Source organism: Sinocyclocheilus anshuiensis, unplaced genomic scaffold (genome assembly GCF_001515605.1).
Source record: "Sinocyclocheilus anshuiensis isolate Anshui unplaced genomic scaffold, SAMN03320099.WGS_v1.1 scaffold767, whole genome shotgun sequence".
Classification (NCBI taxonomy): Eukaryota; Metazoa; Chordata; class Actinopteri; order Cypriniformes; family Cyprinidae; genus Sinocyclocheilus; species Sinocyclocheilus anshuiensis.
Window position 1 is genome coordinate 921,576 of NW_015551124.1, and position 12,038 is coordinate 933,613.

General features: G+C 37.2%; 1 long non-coding RNA gene across 1 annotated transcript in view; it reads right to left on the reverse strand.

The window, feature by feature from the left end:
• Positions 1 to 11,188, reverse strand: part of LOC107663144 (uncharacterized) — a 12,858-nt gene extending 1,670 nt beyond the window's left edge. Inside the window, exon 1 of the long non-coding RNA XR_001631292.1 lies at positions 11,141 to 11,188. This is a non-coding gene — a long non-coding RNA (uncharacterized LOC107663144). The remainder of the gene's footprint in view (positions 1 to 11,140) is intronic.
• Positions 11,189 to 12,038: the final 850 nt, after the last annotated feature.

A 12,038-nucleotide genomic window follows, 5' to 3' on the forward strand; every position in this document is an offset into this window, starting at 1 on the left:
CCTGGGAATTTTTTTTTTTTTTTTTTTTTTTAAAGTTAATATTCTTACACTGGAAAAAAAAGAAACGAACATGATCTAAAAATAGTAACATCTTAAATGGTTTTATTCAAGTCAGAAATATTATTTAACATCACTGAACCAACCTATAAGCATTCATTTTATACCAACAAAACAAATTTGTATAGGTTGAATCAGGCAGAAATAGCTCTTTAAGGTAAAAACTGCAGTGTATTAATTCTAAAGTATAAGTTGTAAATGATTTGAGTATTTGTGACTAAATATGTGTTATGAGAAAGTGCTTTTGGCAGCATTATGTGCTTTAGATTGAATTCCGTTCCAACATATAAAACAGCTCCCGGTCAGATATAAAACAATGCTTGAGCAGTGTTTTCATTTGACATGTATTTGCTCAGGAGTGTGTGTGCGTGTCTGTGTGTGTGTGTTTATTTGAACTCATTTTAAATCAACACCGGCAGCAACACTGTCAGAGCAGCTTAATGTCTTCAAACATTTCATATGCCTGAAATAATTCGAGTGGGAAAAGTTTTGACCATTCACTTCTCCAGAGAGATTCGAGTTTTCTGCTGAGGAATGAAAGTTCATCTGAACACCATCTGTGTTTACAAGCAACATGGCCAAAAGTATTTGTTGGGTTCAAACCCTTGTGCAATAAGTTCCAGAAAGACACTGCATGTTGATCAAGGATGCAGGGGTTTGGATGCATTCAGTATCACCTAATCTGATAACATCTAATCACATTCAGTTTCAGTTGATCTCAAAGGTGTTCAGTGGAGTTCAGGTTAATTGGCATTAAAGAGCCCAGAAAAGCCTCTTCATTAGAATGGTGTCCAAATATTTTTCGTCATACAGTGCAAATGCGTTCTGTTGTCAGGCTGCTCTTGCAACTTGGTTGCATCAAGTCTGGTTATGTGGGTTCTCTGCAGAAAATATAATATTTACCAATGCCAAGAAATGGGATTTAGAAAAAGAAAATTGCAAAAAAATCTAATCTGCAAAGTGACATTTTCACATTTGTAAACTCTGGGTTAGCAATCAAACGTGCATATGTATGCAGTTAATAAAAATTAATTGGACAAAAACAGCAATAACAAGCATGCAGCCTGTTTTAATAATTCTCTATTTGTAAATGGTTCTATGTATCAATCTTCTCTGATCTTTCCAGCAAACCTTTGTCTATGAAATGTCATGTATACAGTTGTGGCATTAAATACTATAAATCAAGAGTAAAAAAATATATTTATATTAATATTGCAAAAGCAATATTAAAGGAATAGTTCAGCTTTACTGTCCCTCATGTCATTCAACATGCACATTCAAAAATATAAAGGCCTATTTTTCAAAGTTTTAAATACAGCAAAGATTATACGTTTAACAATTAATTGTGCAATTTACCAGCAATTTCTGAGTGAAAGTACACCAAATATATATATTTTTTTCTGTATATGACCGTCTCACTTTTGTCAATCACAAAAGAGGATGTTTTGAATTATCCATGCAATGGAAGTAAAAGGCTGTGCAGTCCTGCTTTGTTTGATCTGATCTGATTTAATTTATATACTAGTCTATTATTACATTAGACATTTAGTAGATATATGCTAAAAAAAGCTGTAGGATTAACTTTGAACCAATTTTCACTGTGGAATTGCTAGAAAATTTCAGAAGTAATTACAAAGAAACAGCAAGTACACTGCAAATAATGATTTTTGTAAGTTGTAAAATTATTGTACCATGTTTTAGAAGAAAATACTATTTCAGTTTCTACTTCAAAATGTCATGTTTAATTCAATGTGTTGTTTCTGTTGTTCCTTTGTAATTATTTCTGAAATACACTAGCAATTTCTGAGTTAAGATTATAAATCATAAACCATTTTTGTTCAGTGTAACACTGAATAAAACATGAAATTCTTATGTTGAAGACTGAAACAGTATTTTGTAAAACATACTTCAATAATTTTTACTTACAACTTATAGAAATAGAAATAGTTTTTTACATTGTGCATATTTAAAGTTTCAACAGAAACTCACACGAGGAAAGAAAAGTGATTTCATGAAACACTACAAAAACAAAAACAAAAAAAATCTAGGATTGCTGAAATCTCTCAGATGGTGCATTGAAACACTTTGTGGATGTTTTTGTTACTGTACAGAGCACATGCATATTTAAAGAGGCCTTTTATGATTGGTTCTTTGCTGTGAAACCACGTTTGAGCACCGTGATGTTTTACTGGCAGCATCATTCGAGGTTTGCAACACATAAAGTGTAGCATCAAACACTCTTTTGATTTCTAAAAGCGTCATTTTTCACCTGTTTTTTGAGTCTTTTTGCAACATCTGTCACCAGCACTCAAATGCTCAATCCTAAAAAAAGAGCATGTGCATTTACACTCAGGCTCTACAGATGGCTCATGGGCTTTATTCTTAAGTCTTTATCAAATGATATGTCCAGCGCACCTCATGACCAATGTTCCTGGACTAATGTCACACAGCTTGGCCGGCTCGATGTGGTTTTCGTCCCAGCTGGCCAGTTGGTAAAGTGGTTTTGGACGCTGTCCACTTTGTTTCTGAGCGCCGCGCAGCTGCTCTCTCTAGTGAAGCTGTTTCCAGCCTCCTATCCTGGCACGTCTGACACTCTCTAGCATGTCTTCTATCAGCGCGGAGCAATTGTCTTCATGCATGAGAGCTCATCTAGTGTACAATAGGAGGGTTCGCTTTGAGGAAAGTCCTGTTTATGACTCTCTCAGAGGATCTGCGGCCCGCTATACATCACAGACACACACACAATAACCTCAACATGCACTAAAGTCTTAATGTAGTGTCTCTTTGCTTCCAAAACGATCTGAATTTTTTTTATTTTTTTTTTTATGAAACAGATTATTGAGCCTTAGACAATATGCATGTTTTTTGTTGAGCATCATATTTAATCCATCAGGCTTTTATGGATCATATAGTCTGACATAGTGAGAATATGGAGGAAAAAAAATCAGCTCAGTTTTATTCAGAGACTCAAACCGAGCAAAAATATGCAATTTGGTGCAGATGCTGATATTTAGGCTATATGATGAAATTCTGATGCTTGTAATGTAAATCAATGAGATCTTTATAACAGTATAGCAGATACATAAAATGATATAATTATCAGTCATCACTATTTATCTCCAATAATATGTCTTAGTAAAATGAGATTGAAATGCTCCAAACATATAATGCAATGCTGATTGAGAGCTGAAGAAATAAAAGCTCCTCAGAAGATGTGAGATGTTCTGGAGGCTTGTGAAGATCATTCCTCCGCTGAGGAACAGTGAAAGTAAAGCTTCTGGAAACAAACGCTCCTCAAAAGATCCTGAGGATCAGATTTGAGACTCTAAAACATGATTGATGGAGAATCAAGTAAAGCTGAGCTGCTTCAGTCCAGTAAAAGTTCATCTGGAGATATTACTGCAGTTATTCTGACCTTTACTTGATCAAAATCAGTCAAGATTTGACAGCAGAAAGACACGTGAAGCACCAGCTGAAGCTGGATGTTTGTACAATTACACTAAAAGACCTTTGACTTAATACAAACTCTAAACTATCAATCAGAGACAGAAGGCATGGAGTAGATTGTGTGAAACAGGTTTAACAGTAAAAACTACACCTTTTATAGAACATCATTTCCATTAGCATAAAAATCCCTTTAGCAAAAGTAATGTAAAAGAAGTACAGATTTCCTTTCGCTTGCAACACTTTTTCCAATACGAGGCTCTTTTCAAGATTCTGTAACACACTATCCAGTAAGATTCTAGGAAAGATCATTCTGAATAAACTGCAATTCCTGCAGGATATTTTGACTAGGGTATGTATTGTGTCTTTCCCTTTCGAATATTCATGACAAAAGACCTGGCACTCTGTTGTCCGGCCCTTATGGACCGATTGAATGCCAAAGCACATGAACGACTGCATTCATCATGAATCTGGACCATGAATGAGTCTCCAGGGATCCTGAATCACATCATCCAGCAGTATAGCGTGTCAATCTGCCATCAGACGCCTCCAAAGATGCTCTGCTATTGTGTGTGCAGGAGAGAAACGCCTGGTTCTTCAAATATAAACACTTATTCTCCCAAGGGCTGATTTTACACAGAGATGTTTATATCATTCTACTCTTGTCCCAGTCCCAGACTTTAAATCTTAAAATATGAAAAACCCTCATGAAAATACTGAATACATTTGAAAAATAACTCTAAACCATGCACAGTAAACTAAAATTTGAGTTGATTTTTTAGCTGCTTTGAATAATCTTTGCCTCCAGACTGCACACAACTTTGTATATATTATACTTATAATATATGTTACATTTAGCCATTAATTATTAGAAAGCATAAATGCTAAATATGGTCAGCAACACCAAATACATGTGCATACATCGGTTTTCTAAGTTCAAGCACATTTTTTTTTAGCAGTTGATTATGTTTTATTCAGGGGATGATAGAAATGAATATATTTTTGATGAAAAATCTCTCTCATGCCCCTTAATAAATCATTACTCTAAAAGCTTGAGGAAAACCAGTGCAACTGAGCAGAGAAATGCTGCAGTGACCATTAGGCTAATATATAATTCTATTATTAATTTGATTATTGCTAGTATTTGTATTTTGAAAAATAAATAACATTTTTATTAAAAAAAAAATAATAAATTATTAATTTCATTAATTCGTTAAAAATATACTATTTTTATTTAAAAATAAAGATATTTAAAAATAAAATAAAAATATTAAAAATAAATTCAAAATAAAATAAAAATTGTACCACGGTACTACCATGGTTTGTTGGACATGCACCAGGGCATTATTTACAGTCTGTTAAAGCATCATATAAATACCATAATATATATATAATAATCATTTAGCATGTAAAATATAATTAGCAGGAATTAGCAACCGATACCATCACTGTACTACAGTGCAAACACAGGATGCCGTTGATTTACTTTGAAACAATGTTCACTCAGAAACTGCTAGTAAATTCCACAATTAATTATGAAAAAAATGGCAAGTGATACATTGAAATAAATGTTATATTTTGAAGCAGAAAGCCTGAAATAGCATTTTCTTGTTAAAAAAAAAAAAAACAGTATAGTACTTAATCTTAGTTGTACTTACAACTTTTATTTATTTACAGTATATGTTGCTTTTTGACCAATATGCATGCTATTTCTACAGTCCTCTTTTATTCTTTTAATATTTTAATTTAGTTTGTTAAATGCATTTATTGTAGTCTTGATGATGTTCACTGTATAAATATCCACTGGTAGTCAGCTGGTGTGTGTTTTTCCAGATTGGTGTGAGAGGAAAACTGCAGACTTCTCCAAGGAAAATGCTAAACACTGCTCTGAGTGATGAGGAGAAGGGCATTCAAGACAAGGAAAGCAAGGAAGAGTCCATTCTGGCCATGCTGGGAATCATTGGGACGATCCTCAACCTCGTCGTCATCATCTTCGTCTACATCTACACCACCCTGTGAGATCCACTAGACTTCACTGGAACTCTGATTGGCAGTGAGATTCTGGCACGGAAAAAACAGGCCGTTCCACCAGGGGATCGTGGGAATACAGACACTGCTGCGACAGAATCACACGTCCGGAGAACAGATTCCCTTCAAACACAGACCATACCAGGAAGCGCATAAGCTGTAAATATGCACGTTATTTCCATATTCCCATCCGTTTCCGGCAGGCGAACGTCCCGGATCCAGCGAAACATGCACGGCTCAGTCCACAGGACGTTCTCATTCAGATCCAACAGCGGTTTTTAATAGTAAACATACAATGATGTTTCTTACAAACTTTTGCAGGCGACACTTTCAGGTTTATACTGTATTTAAAACACTGCAGTTTACAATAAATAGCTTATTATTAGACATGAGCTTTTAAATAGATCTTGATATAGACTGATTTTTTTCATGAGCATTTTAATATACGGTGCACACATGTACAACATTCTAAAACGTGTCGTCGGGCTAGTTTTGCAGTGCATTTAATTGAATTATTTATTTATTTTTTGTGCAATGCTTATTGGCAGATATTGTTCAGTACTGTTTTGTGCGTATGTGGATTTAAATATATTACTGTTTCCCATAGTTTTGAGAGAATGGGAGAAATCTTTGTTTACTCAAACAGACAGACTGTTCATCATACGTGCAGACAGTGTTGCCTTAAGAATGATCCACACATTCATATCTGCATCATTTCAGATCATATTTAGTTGCTTACTGATGCACAGAAGCATAAAAGGCCACATAAGCACATCATTTTATAAATGAAAGGAAATCATTTCATTTTTTTCTTGCAAATAGTTTTTTATTTCTATATTTTGTCGTAATACCAACATCAGACTGTACCAACGTTAATGAAAGCACAAGAGTATTTGCAGAATGAATTAATGTATATTATGTCAGTGAAGTATATTTCTGAAAAGAAGACAGAAAGTATATGACATCCGGATATCAGTGCATAAAGTGCCTGTATTTCTGCAAGGTATTCTCTAGCCCGTCCGTTTAAATAATCTTAGTGTGTATTATTAATATGAAGAGTCTTACAGTAATGGCCGTTTTCCTATCTTTCAGCTTTTGTTTGAAAATTCAACATACAGTTTATAATGACAGCAGGAGATGAGAATGGCTGATCATCAGATACATATCTCTTTGTCAGATGTTAAAGGAGTCTCCAAATTATTATGTTTGCATTGGATTTGAGTTGACTATAATTTCATATCTACAGGGACAGAACGGTTCGGCATTACTACATTAATACTCCTTTGTACATGGGCGAGCTTGTCTAAAACTCTTTTATGTATTCGAACATGTAATATTGCTACTGCTGATTTAGTAAAGATTGATACAATTATTGAAAAATATTAAATAAACTGACTTGCTCATTTCTTCATTCAGATGAATAGACAAAGTCAAACACTCTTGTTTTCTGTCAAATACACATTATGGATCGGCTGTAGCTATCTGCATTTTGTGTAATTATGGGATGGACATTATGCACGGTTGCCTAGCGATAGAGAGCAATTTCCAAAAAAGTTGAGCCTTGCTGCCCTGTTTGAGCTCAAGGACTTGGTTTCTCAAGGACTTTTGAGTTTCAATGTTTTAATGCAAGGAGGAAGTCATTAAAGTTGTGTGACTGTCAAATCTAAAATCTACTATAAAGAACAGACCACAACAAACCACTTCATGTCATACAATTCTTCATGACAGAATAATTAGGGGTTTTTAAAGGTGTGCTGGAATAAAGCTGAGGCAGAGGCGAGAGATCTAAAAGCAGCTGAACGATGATGCAGTCGAGCGAGTAAACAATGTGTTCTGAAGATTCACAGCTGCAGAAACACAAATGAGCCCAGGAGCCTTTTTCTCAGGCTTTGTTTTACCTGGATAAAGAGCGTCCAGATGCCAAAACCTTCAAAGTCCTCATTCTGCAGAGGCTTTCTCAATAAACAACCGATGAGACTATTGTTATCGTGAACAAACGACTGAATCAAAAACTTTGCTAAACTGTTTCTGCAAGACTTTCACACATACAACACAGAACTTTTAGCTTAGAAATACAGTGTAGATATATAAATATTAGGCTACAACTGCTAATACATCGTATTCTTCAAACAGTGCCAGTAGTAATGATCTATTTTTAGGCTTACGATGCTTTTGAAAAACACAGCCCTGATTGGTTCAGTTCAGTAAATGATTTGACAGACTGATTCAAAATGGTAAGTGATTCATTGGGGAATCAGACTACACTGGTCATAACTTGTTTGATGATGCACTAAAAGAACCGGACTACGCTGTTCACATGAAAGAACTCAATAGAAAGACATTAAACTTGAGTCGGACATAACCAAAAAGAGGACTCAGGCTTCAGTAAGGAGTCAGTTGTGACTGAAAGCACTAAATCATGAGCAAATGTTTTGTGATTTTTTTTTTTTTGACTGAACCATTAAAAAGAAGCAGTTCATTAAAGTCATTTTTCAGGAATCAGACATTACGGATCGTGCTTTATTCACTGTCATTCACAGGAAATGCTGGTTATGAACTATGAACAATTCATTCACTGAAACCACTAAATCACAAACGGGTTTTGCGGATGTTTTGTGAATTGTTTTTACTGACCTATTAAAAAGAATCGGTTCATAAGAGTCATTTTCCAGGAATCGGTCATTATGGAAAGTGTTTTGTTCATTCTCGCACGCATGGAACGCTGGCTATGAACTCAGCAATGGCTATAAACAATTCACTGACTGAAAGCACTGATTTACGAGCGAGTTTCGTGAATCATTTTAACTAACTCATTAAAAAGAACCAGTTCATAAGAGTCATTTTTCAGGAATCTGACACAATGGCATATACGTTTTGTTCATTGTCATGTGCAGAAAATGCTGTCACTTTCAGACGAAAAGATTATGATGATGCCTACGTTGAAAAAAAAATAAAAATAAAAAGGTAATTGTGAGTTTTTATCTCACAATTCTCACTTTTTTTATAGAAAAATAAAAACGTAATTGCAATTTTTATCTCACAATTCTCATGTTTTATTAAAAAAAAATTTGTATACAATTTTTATTTTTTATTTTTCACAATTCTGACTTTTCCCCCGCATTTGCCAGTTCATATCTTGAAATTTTATAAAAAAAAAGATATAAACTCAGAATTGCAAGAGAAAAACCCTGATAAGTCACAATTATCAGTTTTATTTATTTTTTTAATTTTTTTATCTCGTGATGGAAATAAGCTTCCATATAAAATAAATAAATCACAAAACTATCATTATGTATAGTTAGAATGACAACATTTGAGACTGAGCTCCACAAAAAGACACATAATGCAAAGAGTCTCGCGTTAGACGCTGATCTTGTATTATGTGTAACTCTCACTGCTGATTCCTTCCCGTCTCATTTGCAAAGCGTGACTGACTTTGGGTCATCCAGGTATCTGAACAAAGCCTTTGATCATTTTTACTTTGTTCCGGGGTAAACACGATCAGTGTCACCATAAACACAAGCAATGCGATTAAGAAAATGAAACATCACTTGTGCTTCTATGTTCGTGTCTAATCTTGTGTAAGGAGGAGATATTCTGGGCCTAATGCTGTTCATCTCTGGGAGTTGTATTGGAAATCTTTTGCACTATATTGAAAACTCATCTCATCTTTTCACGTCTGGCTCAGGGCCGGTCGTGTCACACCTGTGAGATGATGGAGCTTCTGGTTTTCATCAGAAGGACATTACAGGTTGTCCACTGAATCGCTCTGGTCGAGTTAAGGGAGTGAAATGGTTTGGTGGTGAGCCGCCTGTCTTACATAAATTCCATGGGCTCTGCGCACATTTCAACTCTCAAAACTTATTCAAGCGTTGAAAAAAACTCCTGTTCTAAACCAGAGAGACGCTGATACCCATGACTGATATCAAATCCAACATAAACCTCAGGACAAAAATACCAAAGAGGATCTAGGAGATATGAATAATAAAGTGTGTTATATTTTTAGCTTTTTGGAAGAAGATTGAAAGTAAGATTAAAAAGTACAGTGAAAACTATTCAACTTACACCTAACAAAAGCTGTAGCTAATTGCTTTCGGTGTAATTATGGGATGCATGGGGTGTAGTGTTGCTTAGCAACAATCAGTTCTTCCAATATGCAATTACCAAGATTTCTATTTCAAATAAATTGATCAGTTATTTTGGGCTTTCTATTCATCAAATATCGAATGTATGACAGTTTCTGCAAAGATGTTGGGCAGCACAACTGTTTTCAACATTGATAATAATCAGAAATGACGTTTCCTCGTGACTCCAGCGTGTTCCCTCAAGAACTAATTATGACAGAAGAACTGACCAAAACAGTAACCTCCGTGTGTCTACCCTCCGTTTTGTTTCCCGTTTTTACACAGTGTCTTTTTTTTCCGTTGTTCCCTGGATGGATGCCCTTCTTCACCCCGAATACCTCCTCCTCCTGCTGGAGCAGGGGGCGACGCCAGTCTAAACATCGAGTGCAGAGCGCCATCGTCCAAAGATGGTCCCCGAGAGGATTTCGGCGCATTTGTGGAGTGGATTCTGGCGAGAAACGGGTCATCTCTCACCGTCACTCCCGAGGATGATCTCGACTCCGGACCCAGAGCCCAGCCCACCATCTCCCTGCTGTGCGGAGCTAAAGCCCGAGCCCACCAATGCCGAGCAACTGAGCGGAGGATCGCCCCGGAAGTAGAGCCCAAGCCGTCAGACCAGGTACGAGAGCCAGCGACAATGCCCGCCATGAGGGAGAAAGCCACGGACGGTGTGAGCACAGAGAGGAGCTCCGCCCCCTGCACCGCAGCTGAGGGTGAGCTAAGTATGGCGTGGCGAAAGTGCCAAAGCGAAGAGGAGAGGGCTCCAGTCCCCGAATCCAGTCCAGAGCGCCCTCCAGTGCCTGCTCCTAGAAAGCGCCCTCCATTGCCAGCTCCTCGTAAGTGCCCTCAAGTGTCCGCTCCTCCTGAGCACCATCCTGTTCCCGTGTTCAGCCTAGAGGGGGCTTCCAATCCAGAGTTAAGCCCTGAACGCCTGGAGACGCATAAATGCCCGTCCTCCCACCCACTCCTGCCTCCTCCACCGCTGTCGTCTGGCAGCCCCTCTGCTCGCCCAGACTCCGCCTCCAGCTCTACTGGGCTCCTTCCTCCCGCCAGCTCCAACTTGGTCCTCAGTTGCTCCGGCTCCGCCGCAAATCTCCGCTTCGGCCTTGGTTGCCAGAGCCCTCGGCTCCACCCTGGCTCGTTGGATCTCCATCTCCGCCTCAGGCTCCTCCACCACCTGCTCTGCCATCGTTGGTCGGCCCCCTGGAGTCGGCGGCCATTCCTCCTCCATGGAAAAATGAGTCATGGATTTACCATGAAAAAAAAAATCTAGAATGCGTTCATGGAATATTTCTCTCAAGCCACAAAAAAAGATATATTAAGAGCAAAATGCTGAAGTGTCTTGATTTACTGTAAGACTGTATGCTGTAAGTGACACAATGAGCTGCTGTTTACTGCAAATATACAATAAATATTAGAGATAAAATAATCCTGCTGTCATAAGTACATTCTTCATTTTCTAAGATGCCAAAAATAGAAGCACTGACCCTCTCCCAGTCAGATTCCTATCATTCGTTTTCTCGTTTGTTCCTCTCTCTCTCTCCTTTCAGCGTGATCATCACCTCCTTCCTCCTTGTCACTCTGACCCTTGACACTGATGATGAGATCGGCCCCTGCTGCCACAAATGACAAGAAAACAAACACAGACCTGACAGATGTTAACACTGCAAAAATTATTTACTTATTTAGCAAATTTTATCTTGTTTTCCAGTACAAATTGCGAAACTAAATCAAGATACATTTAGTGGAGAAGCAAAATTACATATGATATTAAAGAAATAGTTCAGCCAAAAATGAACATTTGCTCAAAATGTGCTCACCCTCCAGCCATCCGAGATGTAGATGAGTTTGTTTGTTCATCAGATTTAGAGAAATGTAGCATTGCATCACTTGCTCAGCAATGGATGCCCTGCAGTGAATGGGTGCCGTCAGAATGAGAGTCCAAACAGCTGATGAAAACATCACAATAATCCACAAGTAATCCACACCGCTCCAGTCCATCAGTTAACATCTGGAGAAGACAAAAGATGAAACAAATCCATCATTTAGACGTTTTTAACTTTAAACCATTGCTTCCTGCTAAAATATGTGTCCATAATCCATAATAACGCTTCCTCCAGTGAAAAAGTGGTCCAGTCTGAATCAGGAGAGAAATCTGCTCAGATCAAGCACTGTTAACAAGCCAAAACAGCTCTAAACAAATATGTGGCTGGATTTTGATGTGAGAGACAACAGGAGATGGACTTTTTGACTGGAGGAAGCGTTATTAAGCGTTATTATGGATTATAGATTCATATTTTAGCTGAAAGCAATGGTTTGACTTTGAAGTGAAAAACGTCTTGATGGATTTGTTTCAGCTTTTGTCTTCTCCAGATGTTAACTGAT